The sequence below is a fragment of the Schistocerca nitens genome, chromosome 8, assembly GCF_023898315.1.
Source record: "Schistocerca nitens isolate TAMUIC-IGC-003100 chromosome 8, iqSchNite1.1, whole genome shotgun sequence".
Lineage (NCBI taxonomy): Eukaryota > Metazoa > Arthropoda > Insecta > Orthoptera > Acrididae > Schistocerca > Schistocerca nitens.
Window position 1 is genome coordinate 164,161,366 of NC_064621.1, and position 16,613 is coordinate 164,177,978.

The following is a 16,613-nucleotide window of genomic DNA, read 5'->3' on the forward strand; positions in this document are numbered from 1 at the left end:
TCCGTAGTTCCTTTACAATTGCTGAGGGTATTTTCATTCTGTCGTTGGAACTACAAGAAAATGCGTGGTTTTTTTTTTTGCACCAGATGTAGTTCTAAGATCTAAAGACAGTTCGTTGACAATAAAGCAACATATTCTTAACGAACTGTTCTTTGATCCCAAAAACAAATCAAATTGTAACTACCTTTAATTACAGATCACTGATGGCACTTTAATAAACCGAAATGCTTCAGGTAAAAAAAAAATAAACAAATTTAAAAAATCTTTTAGTTACAACAACAGAACGAAAATATCCTGAGGAGCACATAATGTTTTATTGTACCTTTGTACCATACTCCACATATCTGATAGACTGATTTTTCCTAGCATTACAACTATCTATTGTTTTAGCGATTTAGTTTTCAACAATAAATGTGAGTGTTACAATATAGGGAACCTCATGTTTTTTTTTATATAGTTTTTGAGAATTTGCTTGTAACACAAAACAGATGTAATTGGATTTGGTTCAGTATACTATTACCTAACAATTATTTCATAATAGTTTTGATACTGCGTATTTATGGTAGTTAATACTAAGGTTATATGTGCTATTTCTAGGGGCATGATAATGGTGCAGTCTACCGCCGAAACAGATCACTGTTAAATAAGTAATAAATACGGCCTCTTATTCGACGGCGTTATCCATTGGTTCACTCTCTCGCAGAGAGGCATTTAAAAGGTCATAATTTCTGTTCTCCATTTGTTAATAGAAATGGAAGATGCACTGACAACATTTACAATGTGGCGCAGCTGTACCATGCACCTCTCCGTAGACTGCAGTGTATGGTTGCAGATGCAGATGTAGAAGCCTTCAGTAATGACATATGGCTGGCCACTATGGACTTCATCACCAACAGTAACAACACCTTCTTCAAACGCTCTAAGCGATTTTCTTACTGATACATAGCTCGTGGTGTCTTCTCCATAAACTTCAGTAAATCCCGGATGAATTTAGACCGGTTTCACGTCTTTTGCTCACGGAAGACGAATCAAGGCTTACCTTTCACACTCGGTAGTATTTTCAGTCAAAAGCAGCGACAAATGTTTCTTTTATTTTGTCTCTTGGTACGGCCGATGTCAGGGTTGATATTCGTTAACGGCACTTGAAATCACTCCTTGTGTATACTGTCTGGCTTAGGACTGGAACGTACACATAGCTTTTCTTGAAACACTAATAACCTCGTTTGTATTAAATTACTGTAAATATTCTTGGCAGAGAAAATACGAATATCTACAGTACAACCCTAACAGGCACTATAAGCTCTCGCTGTGCGTAACGCAACAGAAGTAAACAGAGTTATGTTACCCCTTAACGTAAGGTAACACGTTGAGATTAGTCAACATCAACGATTTTGTGGAATGATGTCTATTTTGCAAACGCAGCTGTCGAAAGAGCTGAAATAATTAGTCATGCTTTTAAGGCAATTTGAACTAAACCAGATATTGTTTATTCGAGTCTGAAAACAAACAGGAGAGTATATTCTGACCTGTGTGTCTATGTTCGACGGTAATGTCTGGCAACTGTGATTCCAGCAGTATCACAGCGTCATTTATTACAATCTAAGGAGACGTATAGGAGAACAGAGGGGGCAAAAAAGAGAACGTCTCACGAGAGCTCTTGCTACATATTTGGTTCATCTACCACCCCTATACTGCATCGACAGTCTAGACGTTAAAACCAAACGAATTAGCTGTTAAAAGGTGATTTATGAAGAATCCAAATACTGATTAGTAACAAAGATATATGAATGAACTAATAACAGCTTTTACTTTCTTCAATCTTAAATGTAAAATTTTCCTGGCACGGAGTGACGAAGGGAATGATTGATTAACCGTGACAGCTACTTCTTGTAGGTGAGCATATGAACAGGATTTTATACAGGGTCACTTCCTCAGATGTAGATGTCTTATTGTACAATTTATTTGCCAACTGTTACTGCCCAAAATACAGTCTGCAGCAACTTACAGCAACACTTCTGTTACAAAAATGAATTTCATTCCGCATGTTATCTATCAAATACACTACTACCACGTGCGGTATAATGGAAGCATCACTGCTCGTCTGGCTGACGTATCAGGTTACTGAAGCCAGTGAACATGTGCATCTTACATCATTATCTTCAAGTGAGGCACTTCTTCCTGATGTTAAGAATAGAGCTTTCATACTGTAAATTACACTGAAACCTTTTTTACGTTAATTTTAAGACTTATATAGAAACGTCACGTTTCGGCAGCCGACAAACTATCCAACCAAAAATCCCAATACAAAAAATAGGCATAATCTATTCTTGCTACTGCCATCAAATAATTTTTGGCAGCTTTAGATTTTTAATACAGATCGCTATAACGATGACACATATATGTTTCAACAACATGTGTGAGCAAGGAAACAGAGAAAAAATTGTATTTAGCAAAAATATGGCGAACACATTCTATTTGCTAAATGTAAGAGGCAACATCATGTTTCATCTTGAAGTCTGCAAGGTATAATAACGGTATCCACATTTAAGGCTGACAGATAACGGGTAGAAAATACTTTACGAACTCCTCTGTTGCTGCGTGGACCCACTTTAACGATTTCGCAACACTTCAGAGCGGTTTCGAAACGATTACCTTTGTTATAAAATAAGTATAATGACGCGAGGTGTACTTTAATTCTGTCAATACATCACGAATACTCATCAATCATTACATGATCGCATTTTGATCATTTTGTAATAGTTTTAGATGTGAAAGGTAGTGAATAGCAACTAAGAGCAGAAATCTCGGTATTCATCATACATGACGGACACAGACATGAAATTACGTCGATATGACGCAATTATGCTGGATATATACGCACACAGGCGATCTGACAGGTCGAGGAGTGATTTTTCTAAAATATGACGTGTTTCTGCCAGTAATTTCACAACCCAACTGGAATTCTCAAAGGGTCGTATTATGCACCGGTAATTGAAAACACACAATGGCTTTCACCTAGCCGACCCAAGCAGCTGTAGCCGATTTACAATCAGCAGATTGAAGTAAAGTCGTACCACGTTATAGTAACTTGGATAATAACTGCCGAATAGAACAGTGCGTCTTTGTCGTTGAAATTAATAATGTGGCAATCCTTACATTATCTCAAATGCTGGCACTCAAAAATTATTTTTCCGGTACTACTGGGAATCTCGACATATCTATGATTGTTTTCGTGTAGTATTCAAATGAAACGTCAAATTATCTTTTTTATATTTACATCAGTTGTTATGTCACTGAAGGAAATGCAGTTAGTGATTGTTTTAAATGTTTCAAAAGCTAACCAGTTTTTGGAGGAGTCGTATTCACCTCTCTATCTGTACCTTCTTCTATACCCCGCAAGCCACTTTCCGGTATGTACTGGAGAGCACTTCTGTACTCTTGTGCCCCCTTTCCTGTTCCTGTCACGAATTATTCGCCATTGCTGGTACCCTCCGACTCGTCTCGAATCTCTATAATTTTATCTTAACGGCCTTTTCTCGAGGTATGCGTAGGAGAAAGCAATATATTTGTTGACTCTACTACGAACGTACACTCTCAGAGCATTGACAATAACCACGCACTGATGCAGAACGCCTCTCTTACAGCGTTTGTCACAGGAGTTGATCATTTCTGTGACGCTTCCGTGCTTGGTAAATGAACCAAAAAGGATACGTGCTGCACGTCTTTGGTTATTCTGTATTTATTCTGACAGTCCTATCTCCCATGGATTCCATACTGACGAGCAATATTCAAGAACTGGTAGAAGGAGGATTTTGTAAACTATCTTCTTTATTGATGGATAACATTGCCTAAAGATTCTTGCAATGAATCCTGCCGTTAGTTTTATGTGGTCGTCCCACTTTAAATCGTTCTGTACACATTCGGCTATAGCATTCAATGGGAGAAACTGCTTCCAGCGATTCTGCATTTGCTTTGTCATTCAATGGTGGGTGTTTCTGTCTGTGTATACGCAGTGCGTTACGTTTGTCTATTCTGAGGATCAACTTCGAGTCCCTGCATCAAGCGTCTTTCCTCTGGACGTCTTCTCCATCTGAAGCTTCATACATAGGGTAGGAGCCACCGTATGGAGAGTAGTGGATAGTATCTTGTACCACTACTAGTAATTTCCTTTCCTGTTGCACTCGACAATAGAGTGAGAGAGAAACGACTGTCTATACGCCTCCGTATGAGCCCTAATTTCTATTATCATTGTGTTTCTTACACGAAATGTACGTTGGCAGTAGTATAATATTTCTACAGCAAATTTTCTCAACAGTATTTCTCGAAAAGAACGTCTTCTTCTCTCCATGGATTTTCATTAGAATTATCAAAACATCCCCGTAATGCTTGCGTGTTTGAAGAAACCTATCGGTAACAAATCTGGCCTTGCCTTTGACTTGCTTCTATGTCTTCCTTTAATCCGAAATGGTGGGGATCCCCAGCACTCTAACAGTACTCAAGATTGGATCGCCCTAGTGCTCTAACGCTGTCTTTTCTATGGCTGACCCTCGCTGCAATTATGCCAATAAATCTAAGCAGACCATTCGTCTTCCCCACTACAACACTTATATGCTCGTTCCAGTCCATATCGTTTTGCAACGTTACGCCTAGACACTTAATCGACCTCAGCGTGTCAATCAGCACATTACTAATGATGTATTCGAACATTAAGCGATTGTTTTTCCTACTCATCTGCAGTAATTACGTTTTTTTATAGATTTAGAGCTAGCTGGCAGTCACCACACCAACTAGAAATTTTGTGTAACTCATCTTGTATCCTCCTACAGTCATTCAGCGACGACATCTCCCGCACACATAAGAGTCATCAGTAAACAGCCTAAGATTGCTGCTCACCCTATTTGTCTGATCATTTCTGTACATAGAGATGAATAAAGGTCCCATAACACTTGCCTGGGGCACCGCTGACGAAACCCTTGTCTCTGATGAATACTCGCGACCGAGGACAACGTAGTGCGTGCTACGTATTACGATGTCGTCGAGTCACTAATGTGTATGGGAACCTACTCTGTATTGTCGTACCTTCGTTAATAGTCTTCAGTGGGGCACCGTGTCAAACGATTTTCGGAAATTTAGGATTATGCTTTTTGCATCCATGGTTCGTAAGGCAGCTGGGTTTTGTACGATCGATGCTTTCCAAATCCATGTTGATTTGTAGACAACATATTTCCAGTCTCATGAAAATTTATTACATGCGAACTCAGAATATGTTCCAAATTTTTGCAAGCAAACCAATGTTAAGGATATTAGTCTGCAATTATACAGGTTCGTTTCTTTGCCCTTGTATACAGTAGTCACCTGCTCATTTTCCCACTCGCTTGGGAGTTAGCGCTGCTGGAGATATTTGTGATAAATACAAGTAAGGGGACAATGTTTTAGAATACTCTCTGCAGAACGGAATTGGTATTCGATTTGGACTTGACATCTTATTTACTTCCAACTCTTTCGTTGTTTGTCTACGCCACGGATGCTTATTACTGTCATCCATACGGGAACCTGTTCAATGTTCAAATGACAGTATGTGTGTACGATTCTCCTGCGTGAAAGATTTCTTAACAGCTACATTCAAAACTTCAGCTTTCTCTTTGTGATATTCTGCTGCCACACCAGACTGATCAACGAGTGACTGATAGTAGCTTATCGCAAACTGAAAGCATTGCTTAAAGTAGAACCATTATGCACACTGAAAACAAAACCAAGCAACACAGAATGTTCACCATTCCAGTGAGCACTGACGCTAACAAATTCCACAGTGGTCAAACCTCCTCGCTAACATCGCTTACAATTTCATGTTTTCTTACTATTTCAACACGCAGACTGGAGCAGCTCCGCACGGCAACCATCTGTGAAGTCTTCCATCAGTCTTCTGCTGTGCTCTACGCAATTCTGATTTATACTACACCCAATTTCTATCTGCTAATTTCAGCATCGAAATTATTCTCTAAAAATTCCCACTTCTATCTAATTGAACTCTATATCCTGCCACAGCTACTCTACAACTACACAATTACTTTCGACCATCCACACAAATCTGGTCACTTTTTCTCCTCACCGTCATCATACTGTCTTCTATGAAGACCCACAACTATCTGCCTTTCCGCTAGCGAAAGACACGGTCACAAGCTCGTGTTTTTCTCACTCCTGTCGGAACAACCCACAGTCACGTTTCTCTGCGTGACGTTTTAGCCTAGTCATATCCCGAGAGAATCACGTAGTGATACCCATATTTGCCACTCTTGCGGAAAAAGAAAGATACCGTATCCTTCTAGAAGCCCCTTTCGAAGAACTCGAAGAGCCAGTGAAAGGTCTTGCCTACACTTTCGGCAGCGAAACTAGTTTCTCCATCTGCATATACCTCATGAGTTACGTAGGCGACTCAGGAATGTGACGGTGTTCCTTCCGACCACTATTCTAGTGCGTCCATCCTGACATTGTCCTACGAAGTCTTCCTGCCTGCTCTAGTAAAACAGGGTAGAAATACGTCCCAGTACCCAGCTAAAGTTACATTTTCATGCAAGGTTGTATAGAAGCACGAAGTACATGTTGCTCATCGTAAAGGGAACTTAAAAAGTAAATAAAATACTGATTACACAGACACTTCCTCTGGTCATCGGTATTTAAATTGTAAACAATCGGAAAATTAATATGTTAGCTGGTTAAGCTAATGAGTTCAAGTATTAATGAAAGTGGTACCAAAATCAACGTACTTCATTCAGTATAACTGACTGGTATTCTGCGAATGATCTCACCCTCAATTTTAGAAAGACACAACATATTCCGTTCTGCCATCTAGGGAACTACACCAGTGATAAGTGTAACTCATGGTTGGGAAATAACTAATAGGGTGGGAACATGAAATTTGCTACGTGTCCATACTGATGAGAATTTAAATTCGAACTCTTTAGCTCAACCACATTTGCACTTATAATCAGTTAGTTGACGTATTTCTCATATTTCCATTCGGTAGTGTCATACGGAATAATGCTGTGGGGTAACTCATCTTTAAGAAAGAACATATTCTTTGGTGATCAGAAACGTGCTGCTAGATTAATATTTGGTACTCACTGTTTGAGGGGTTAGGCATTTTGACTACTGCTTCTCAGTTTGTTTAATCTCATGAAGTTCTTTGTATTTTATGTTTGTCGTAAATAATCCACTTTATGAGTACTTCAAAGGAACCATAAGGTACATAATTACAATACCAGACGAAAATATGACATTCTTTACAACATATTAAGTTTGTCTTTAGCACAAAATAGGAGTTCACAGGCAGAAACCAAAATTTCTAATGTGGTACCTAGGACGGTAAGATGTCTAACAGACAGCAAAGTAAAATATCAAAATAGAATGAAAAGGTTTGTCCTTGACAACCCCTATTCCGTAGAATAATGCCTGTTATTGTAATTGTGAAAGATGGCATGTGCCAACTATTATAATTTAACTCATGTACATAAATGATCAGTATGTAGGTATATTTACAAAATAATTTGTGGTGTAAGCATGAAAATACTCGTTCTACATCACTAAGATTAATCGCGGAAATTATCCACGTAACATGAAACTATTTAACTAGTTTCATAGTAACTTCAGCACGCTGTTCCTCTCCCGAATTTAGTTTCTGAATATCACTGACCAGGATATCTTCACGTGCAAGGATCGCCATGCTTGTGTTGTCTTTGACTGCGAGTTCACGATTGTTTGCAACCCAGGTACATTACAACAGGATAATATCGGCGCGAGACTCGTATATGAAATGCTGCAATGCAGCTTATTTTTAAATCGGATGGAATGCAATCAACGTGAACCGCATGTGCCTGCAACATTACTTACGTAGCTTGTTTTCACATTCAGTCGGGTTATTTCAAGTCCTCAAACCACTGTATTTGAGTATTTCGCAGTATCTGATTCGTGACTTTCACTGTCACTTTTGAGTGTTGCATTCGAGGCTTTTCTTTTTTGGGGCGTTTGCGTTGGGTTGCACATTTATATGACTACGTGTACTGATGTTAAGTCACTCTGCTGTTGAAAGTGACATGACGGCCTGCTCCTATCCATCATCGGTGATTTCAAGTGGGTGCAAGCTAGGTGGCTTTTCTTTCAACTGGTCTGTATTTACAATATGACTGTCTCTTCCCTTCTGCTTGTGTACACCGGCCGCCCTGCTCGAAATATTGTCGTTGGTCGGTGGTCAAGAGGATGTTCGTTTATTGTTACTACGTGCCATCAATTGTTTCTTTTTTTTGCGTGGCCTTGTTCTATTGTATGGGGAATCTGCTGGCGGACAAAACGTGCATAAGGTGAAGGAACGATTTCATATTGTTCCGGTACTTGAATTTCTGTGTCATAGAGTCACACGCAGTTTTAATATCTAATACTGCGTCAGACACAGGTTCTTGACTGTCCTGCTTAGCTTGCTGTCCCATTTTGGTAATACTGTCATTAAAACTGTTACCTCTTGTCACCAAACGAAACTACTTTCGCCCAGCCATAACTATTGGTTCTTTGATTGCTCTGTGAGAAGCTCTTCACACTAAAACACATGAAAAACTAGCTCGCTTTATTACATTAATGAATGAAAGATTGACTTAACTTTAAAACACTTCATTACCAAAGGTATACTGGATAATTTAAACTACCGTGAACTACTAAAGCATCACTAGGTGCACTGACAATCTGCCCTCTTGAGGTGCAATGTTGGATATTTACAACGACACAAGTTCGTCAGAAACTTTTACAGCTAGTCAGTCTTATACGGTGATGTTGACTGCTGCAGTTGTTGCGAACTGACGATTAGATCTTGGATACTCGATGCTATATTGGCCTCAGCGCGAGGGCGCTGTTATATTACGAGGGAGGGTGTGTCTCCTGCAGCGTCTTCCATTGATTGTTTCAGATTGTTGCGAGTCCACGCTAGTGTCTGTCGCACCAATTCCCGTTGCCGATTTTCGTGTGGCACCGCTATCTCTGAACAATACGATATTACCTTCGTACGGTCTCTTGGTAGCTGCCACCAAACCAGTGTTTTTAGCTATAGAATATTTCAAATCCGCAACTCATGTACTACAATCCCTGATATATGACGGAGTATGGTTTTATCTGCATTTCTATGCACCGCACCCCAGGAAAATCTTGAAGTTCATGTTGACGGGATCAGCGTTCACTTCCTATGATTTTAACTGTACAATGTTTGGCATGTACGTCGTTCACATAGCAATTTTCTACTTCAGGCTGGTGGTTAAAGTCATGCAAAACTTCAAAATCAGCATCTGCGCCTGTAACAGAAACAGAATTTCCTGTTCTGTCGTAAATATGAGATTCAGTACCTCCTAGTGCTTCATGAATAGCCGTATCAGTAGCTCAGGCTACAGCAGTTTTACGAAAAGCTGTACTGTTCCCAGTCATATTAAGTCGAGTGGACCTGATTACCAGTGGTACCCACCACATCCCTAACCAGTCGTGTGCTTCCAGTAAACAACATCGCACAACCCACGTAGACTTGTCGAATTCAAGCCTAACTAGCTAACCAAAGAAAGTTAAAAGGGAATAAAGAGTAAAAAATATGGTAAGTGGCACACGATTATCACACTGAGACAAAACGAAAATGTTGAAGAGGCTAAACTTGTCAACAAATCTGGAAGCCAGAGTAAACACACGTCTTCACACTACCGTGTCTCCAGCACAACTGCCTGTCGAACTGTCAAGGGCCTACAGTACGACCAGGTAACTAAGCTATTAGTACTGCACAGGAACCAGTCATCAGAAAAATGAAAAAGAGATTTCAGTCTGATAGACACAAACAACGCTGTCAACAGCTTGTGAGCAAGGAAAAACAGTGTTTTTCATAAAAGGTGGAACCTATATCCAGTAAGTTTAACTACAAACACGGACGATATACAAGAGCTGCAAATTAAGAAATTTAATATTCAATCGAGAACCAGGCATTCCCTAGCAAGCTCTAAAATAAATACAGGACATATTAATGAAACTTCAGAGGACAACCCTCAATATACAGTTTAATAAAAAATTTCTAGCTCATAATGTAATTCTAGACTGCAGAAAAAAAACTCTGTGAATAGCATCTCATCTGCACTAAGTAAAGCGTAAAGGAAGTCGGAAATTATGTGGCTAAGGCACGAAAATGTACGCTAAAAACAGTTGCTCAACAACGACCTCTACAGAACAGATTTAGAATTGGCCAATATATTCGCAATATCACCTCAGTTTGAGGAAACAATAGAGAGAAAAGGCACGCATACAGAGAATAATGGAAGAGAAACAGTAGAAACCAAACAAAAAGCTAACAAGAATCATAAACAGCACAACCAAACCCGCTACAAACAGTCATTACAACAGGAAACATAAATTCCATCACAGCATCATCAACCTAACAGTAATTAATCTCATTAAGCAAGAAAAAAGCCTTCTGGAAAAGGAGCAAAACATAACATTAACACACACATATCACACACAACAATAGAAGATCTCATAGCAGATCTGAAAACATTTTAAAAGAACAAGAAAGACTGAGTAGACCAAATTTAATGCAAACTTAACAACACAGTTAGTTGATGCAGAAATAACACAATCAGTGCACACAAATCCACCATAATCTCTAATGGCAAAACGCCAGAGGGAACCACAGCATCAAGCTAAAACAAAAATTCAAACAAAACAATTCCATTCTAACAAGGCTAGAAAAAGAAACACTACTTCCACTGTGAATGGAAAGAGATACACAGATAACACAGTAGTGCTTTTCAAGGACAACAACATCATCAAACAGACCAGGACACAACAGCAAGGTATCAGAGAAATAATCAACAAACATAAAAAAACCAAAAATACATTTGCAAAAGACGAGATAAAATAAATGACACGAAAAAGAAACCAAAGGCACCTACTTCAAGATCCCTATCAAAGAACATGCCCCATTGAGACTGGTCATTAACTTCAGAAATGCTACATCATACCACAAAGCCCAACACATACACACACACATTACTAAGGAAAATACACACTTTTGAAAACAACGTGGACCTAGAAAACTCAATGGTACTAGTAGAGAGTCAAGAGCACACATACCAGACACATCAAGCTTTATACCATTTAATGTCACGTTCATGTACACTTAACGTCCAATACACGAAACTATCAACATCATCATTGGCAGACTAAAACTACAAGGAAATACACCATACTCAAGACCACAACAGTACAAAATGACTTAATTTTCAACAAGGAATTTCGTTCCTAAAATGAAGGACTGCTAATGGGGTCACCATTTCGTGGTCTCATAGCCAATATATTAGTGAACAACTTTGAAAACAAAATCTTCACGCACACACATACAAAAACCTAAAAGTTATAAATTTATATACTGGTTATGTCGACAACATAATATGCCTGACTGATGAACCACACATATATAGAACAGCTTCACATAAAAGACACAATTTACACAAAAAGTTATCTTCACATTAGAAACAGAAACAGACAAAACACAAAATTTTGTCGATCTCACCATACGAGAACCAACTACACCCATGCTTCATAATATTCAGGAAACCGACAACTGCAAGCAACACCAATCGCAACATATGAACCGACCGGTGGCACACAAACAAGCACACGTCAGATTCATGCTCCACAGATTGAGCAGAACACGCCTAAGCGAACAGAATTACACACAGGACCTAAATACAATAAAACGAATAACAGAGGAAAATGGTTACAAGCCCCATATGGTGGAGAAATTAAACCAACAAGTTTGTAAACGGAAAAGGAACGAACGCACCATACACATACAAAACCTTACCCAACACAGAACAACACAACACACAAACAAAGAACACATACAAGACACAACAGTGCAACAACGCAACACATAATAAAATTTTACATCCTCACCTACAATATCAAAGTTGTCCACAGAATGAGCAACATATTGAAAAAAAGGGACTTTAAGTTGAATACAGGACAGACAACACAACACAGAAAAACCTCAGAACATAGGAGACACCCGTAGCTAAATTCAACAGATTAGGAGTGTACGAACTCACATACACACTCGCCCATCAGTATACATGGGACAGACATGCAAAACTTTAAAATAAGACACTTGGAACACCTCAGAGCCCTAAAGAGGAACAGTACACACCACAATTACTGACCACATAATTGTACGCAACCACCACCTAACTACAATAGAGGAAGAAACGAAAATAAAAATAAACAAAATTCAAATTCGGCGCCAAACCAACTCGGGAACGAATGGACGCTGATGTGTTAGGATACGCAACAGCACCGTGTGCACCGCGTTTTGCAAAATGAAAAGGCGTTTGAAAAACCGAAACTACACTCAGTGCCTTTAATATGTGTGCAGTGCCTTTATAATGCGAAAGAAGGAGGATCAGCCACAACAAAACGTGACTAATAACAAGTACATACGTAAAACATTTTGCCACACCAATATCATGTTTTTAAAAATCAAGGCATGTGTTAACTCGCGGATAAAATTCACATTTACATCAGTTGGTTTGCGGATGACAAACTGTTAGTGCAGGACACGATACTGATGGTCCTGAAAAACCACAAAATTTAAAATCAAGGTAACTAAGGAAACGAACAAAAACTATCTTTAGGCCTCATTTTGTTAGACCAGTTACACGCTAAAATATTATCACTCTTTGCAGTTTTTTGATAAACAAAACCCACTGATGATGGCACATAGGTGCCGAAACATGTTTGGGTAACAAGAAAAAACAGTGTTGAAATAAGAGATGGAACCTGTATCCAATTAATTTAACTGTAAACACGGAAAAAATAAAAGATCTGCAGCTCCTAATTATGAATGAATTAAGGTTTTGTGAGATAATGGTTGCTGATTCTGTTGTACCTTACAGATGGGCAGGCGTTGATTTGGATTGTTAATGGTGAACAGTATTGCCTGTATACGCAATGGAATCACATGGATATTAAAACCACTTATTTGTGGAATGCTTCTCTAAACATGTACGAAGGCTGTAACTATCCTCCTACACAAGAAAAGATAAAGAAAAGACAGAAAATGTCACAGACCTACTGGATTTAGTAAAGAAAATAATGGCATGTCCGAAGTAATACATGGTGATATGTAAAAAGGCGTTCTACACGTTAAAGAGGTACATGTTCCTGCAGATGTTAGAGTTACAGCAGTGATGATTAAAAGGCAGGAAGTGAGGTAAAATGAAAAGAAACTTCTAAATAACTCACAGAATGCTTCTCTAAACCCGTAATAAGGCTGTAACTACCCTCGTTCACAAGAAAAGAAACAGATAAGAAACAAAAGTCACAGACCTATTTGATTTCCTGTCTGTAGTGCCAAACTATTTTATTAAAATTATCAGCATCCATGTAAGAAAATACTGGATATCTTTTGTCACGTGAGCAAGTTGGTTTTTGAGAAGGACACAGAGCACAGACAACCTAAAAGTTTGAATGAAACTATCAAATGGAGTAATCAGTTAGCAGTTTGAACAGATTTCGTAAAGTTCGAAAAATTTTGAATTTGTTTGAACCTAATGTAAAGAAGCACTGATCCATTTTACATTAGTATATGGAAAAGCATAATAATGTTACAGCTTCCAAAACGGTTATCACCTTAGTGAGAAACACAAAACTGTATCACCAAAGCTAGTCCCAACCATTCCACCCGAAGTTTTCAAATTCTTAGTTGGGTACACGAGGAACGACAACGTAGTAATGGATCATATGTCAGTTTAGATGATGATACCGTACTCCTAATGTATTAGGAAGGAGGCACCGCCCTACTGGGCACAGATGACGCGTCACCCTCAGCCAATAGCGTCATCGAGAGCATTTCGCACATCAAGTTCGCAGGTAGGTCTTGAAACTAGTTATAAGAAGTCTAAAATATGTTATAGCCAACACATGTAATAGGAAATAATATTCGGTTCGTGCGTAAGTTCCTAGAGTATTTGTTTTGCATATTTGTGTCCCGGTTCAAAATGGTTCAAATGGCTCTGAGCACTATGCGACTTAACTTCTGAGGTCATCAGTCGCCTAGAACTTAGAACTAATTAAACTTAACTAACCTAAGGACATCACACACATCCATGCCCGAGGCAGGATTCGAACCTGCGACCGTAGCGGTCACGCGGTTCCAGACTGAAGCGCCTTTAACCGCACGGCCACACCGGCCGGGTTTTGTGTCCCGGTTGCTATGGGTTTACTTACGGACTGTCATTTTTTATTCTTAGTTCTCTGTTGCTGTTTAAGGTTACATATCGAGTGGAGAAATTGAAACTTTTCCGAAGTGTTCTTCTGTTTGAGTTTAGCAGAGGGATGACAGCAGCAGAGTCACCCAGAAACACGTACGTCGTGTATGGGGATAATTCCACTGGACAGAGCAGGCAGAAAATGGCTTTCTCGTTTGAAGGAGGATCGTTTGACGTTAGCGAAACTCGACGTTTAGAAAGACCTTCAGGGCTCGATGAAGATCGTTTAAACGCATTAATCCACAATGAGACACGTCAGTGCACTTGAGAACTGACAAATGTGATGAACTCTGATCATTCCACCATCGTCCGACATTTGCATACACTGGGGACGGTTTAAGAATCCTGTGTGTGGGGATCGCATGCTCTAAGCCTCTAAGCCAAAATCGCCAAAATCAGCGGGTGGCCGTGTGTGCATCTCTACTTGCTTGTCATGAATTGGCTCGTGAACAACACCGGCCATCCCTGTCCCGTATCATTACTGGTGAGGGGAAATAGTGTCTTTATTCCTACGAAAAAGAAATGAGTGGCTGAGCCCTAATAGAGCAGCAACTATCATTACAAAGACCTTCGCACATCCACAGAAGATAATGTTAACATAGTGTGGAACAGTGACAGCCGGCCGAGGTGGCCGAGCGGTTCTAGGCGATACAGTCTGGAACCGCGAGACCGCTACGGTCGCAGGTTCGAATCCTGCCTCGGGCATGGGTGTGTGTGATGTACTTAGGTTAGTTAGGTTTAAGTAGTTCTAAGTTCTAGGGGACTGATGACCTCAGAAGTTAAGTACCATAGTGCTCAGAGCCATTTGAATCATTTTTGAACAGTGACAGTGTGGTGTAGTACGAACTGCTTCCCCGAGGTGTAATCAGCACAGCTGCCATTTATTGTCAACAACTGAGAAGTCCTGTAGACGCAATCCAAAACACCGACCAGGAAGACCGCATGAAATGATGCTACACCACGATTGCGCTCAACCGCATTCTACTACACTGACAAAAAACACTATACAGGAATTGGGTTGGAAAGTCATTCGACACCCACCTTGTCCACCTGACCTTCCTGACACTGATTTTCTCCTTTTCCACTCTCTAAGGAACAACATTCGAGAGATTTCCTTTCCGGATAAAAATGTGCTCCGGACATTGCACGATCAGTTCTTTGCCTCCAAACCACGTGATTTATACAGTCACCCAGTTATCTAGCGTTGGCAGACTTGTAAACAGTGAAAGAGCTTACATTATTGATGATAAATGTCTTTGTTACGTGTATGTGTTGTGTTTACTGCTCTTATGGAAAAACGCTACGAAGTTATGTACCAACACAGTACAAATTAACATAGAAGATAAAGCGGTACGAGGCAATGAAATGACAAGAAAAAAAGTAACCGGACAGTAAATAAGCCTGGATTGCGAAATTAGACTTCCAGAATTGAGGTTCCGATATGTCTTAAGAACTTCAAAGTTATGAATTTGGACAAATGGAAGAGAGAGAGAGAGAGACAGGTATATTTAAAGCGAAAATTATTGAGAGACTGAAGCTCGTACGGGGGGTAATGGTGACATTCGTGTTTGAATTACAACAAAAGTCATGGAAAGGAACACATGCATCACAAAAAATAAATGTGACTATAATAGCAACGAAAATACATTGAAGTGAGGTCGAACATGAGCCACGAAAATGGATGGGAGATAATCCACGGAAGTACTTCCCTAGATTCCAAAAGTAAAAAAAAATTACGTAATATAAATTGCGTGCAGTGCAATTTAGAAACACGCAGGAGCGTCAGAGATGTATATATAGCTGAACACTGCAGTCCACCGATACGCTTGGAGTCCTTTGTCCAACAGTGGGTATCAATAACTTGTGGTGGTGATAATACTGATGGTGTTACTGCTGATAACTATAATGACGAAGGGCAATATGCTTTGCACAGTACAGAAGTAAAGCAGCATACATTAACAATTTTTGGACAATATGCTGAACACTCCTCAGTATATACGCCCACAGATATTTCTAGCAGTAGAATACCAACATGAATTAACGCTGAGAATCAAAACTGGTTCTATGTAAGAAGAGCTGGAATCTGGGATTAAAACATATCATCAGGAGAAAGTGCGAAACCAGGCGCCGGGAATTATGTTGAATAAATTAAAAACTATAGACCATAAGAAACTGTAAGATGAGTAGTATAGGGTATGCTGTCTACCAGCAACTGTTTCCCCATTCTTACCATACTTGCTAGAAGAGGAGAGGAAACATTTCGCCACAGGTCAGTATAAG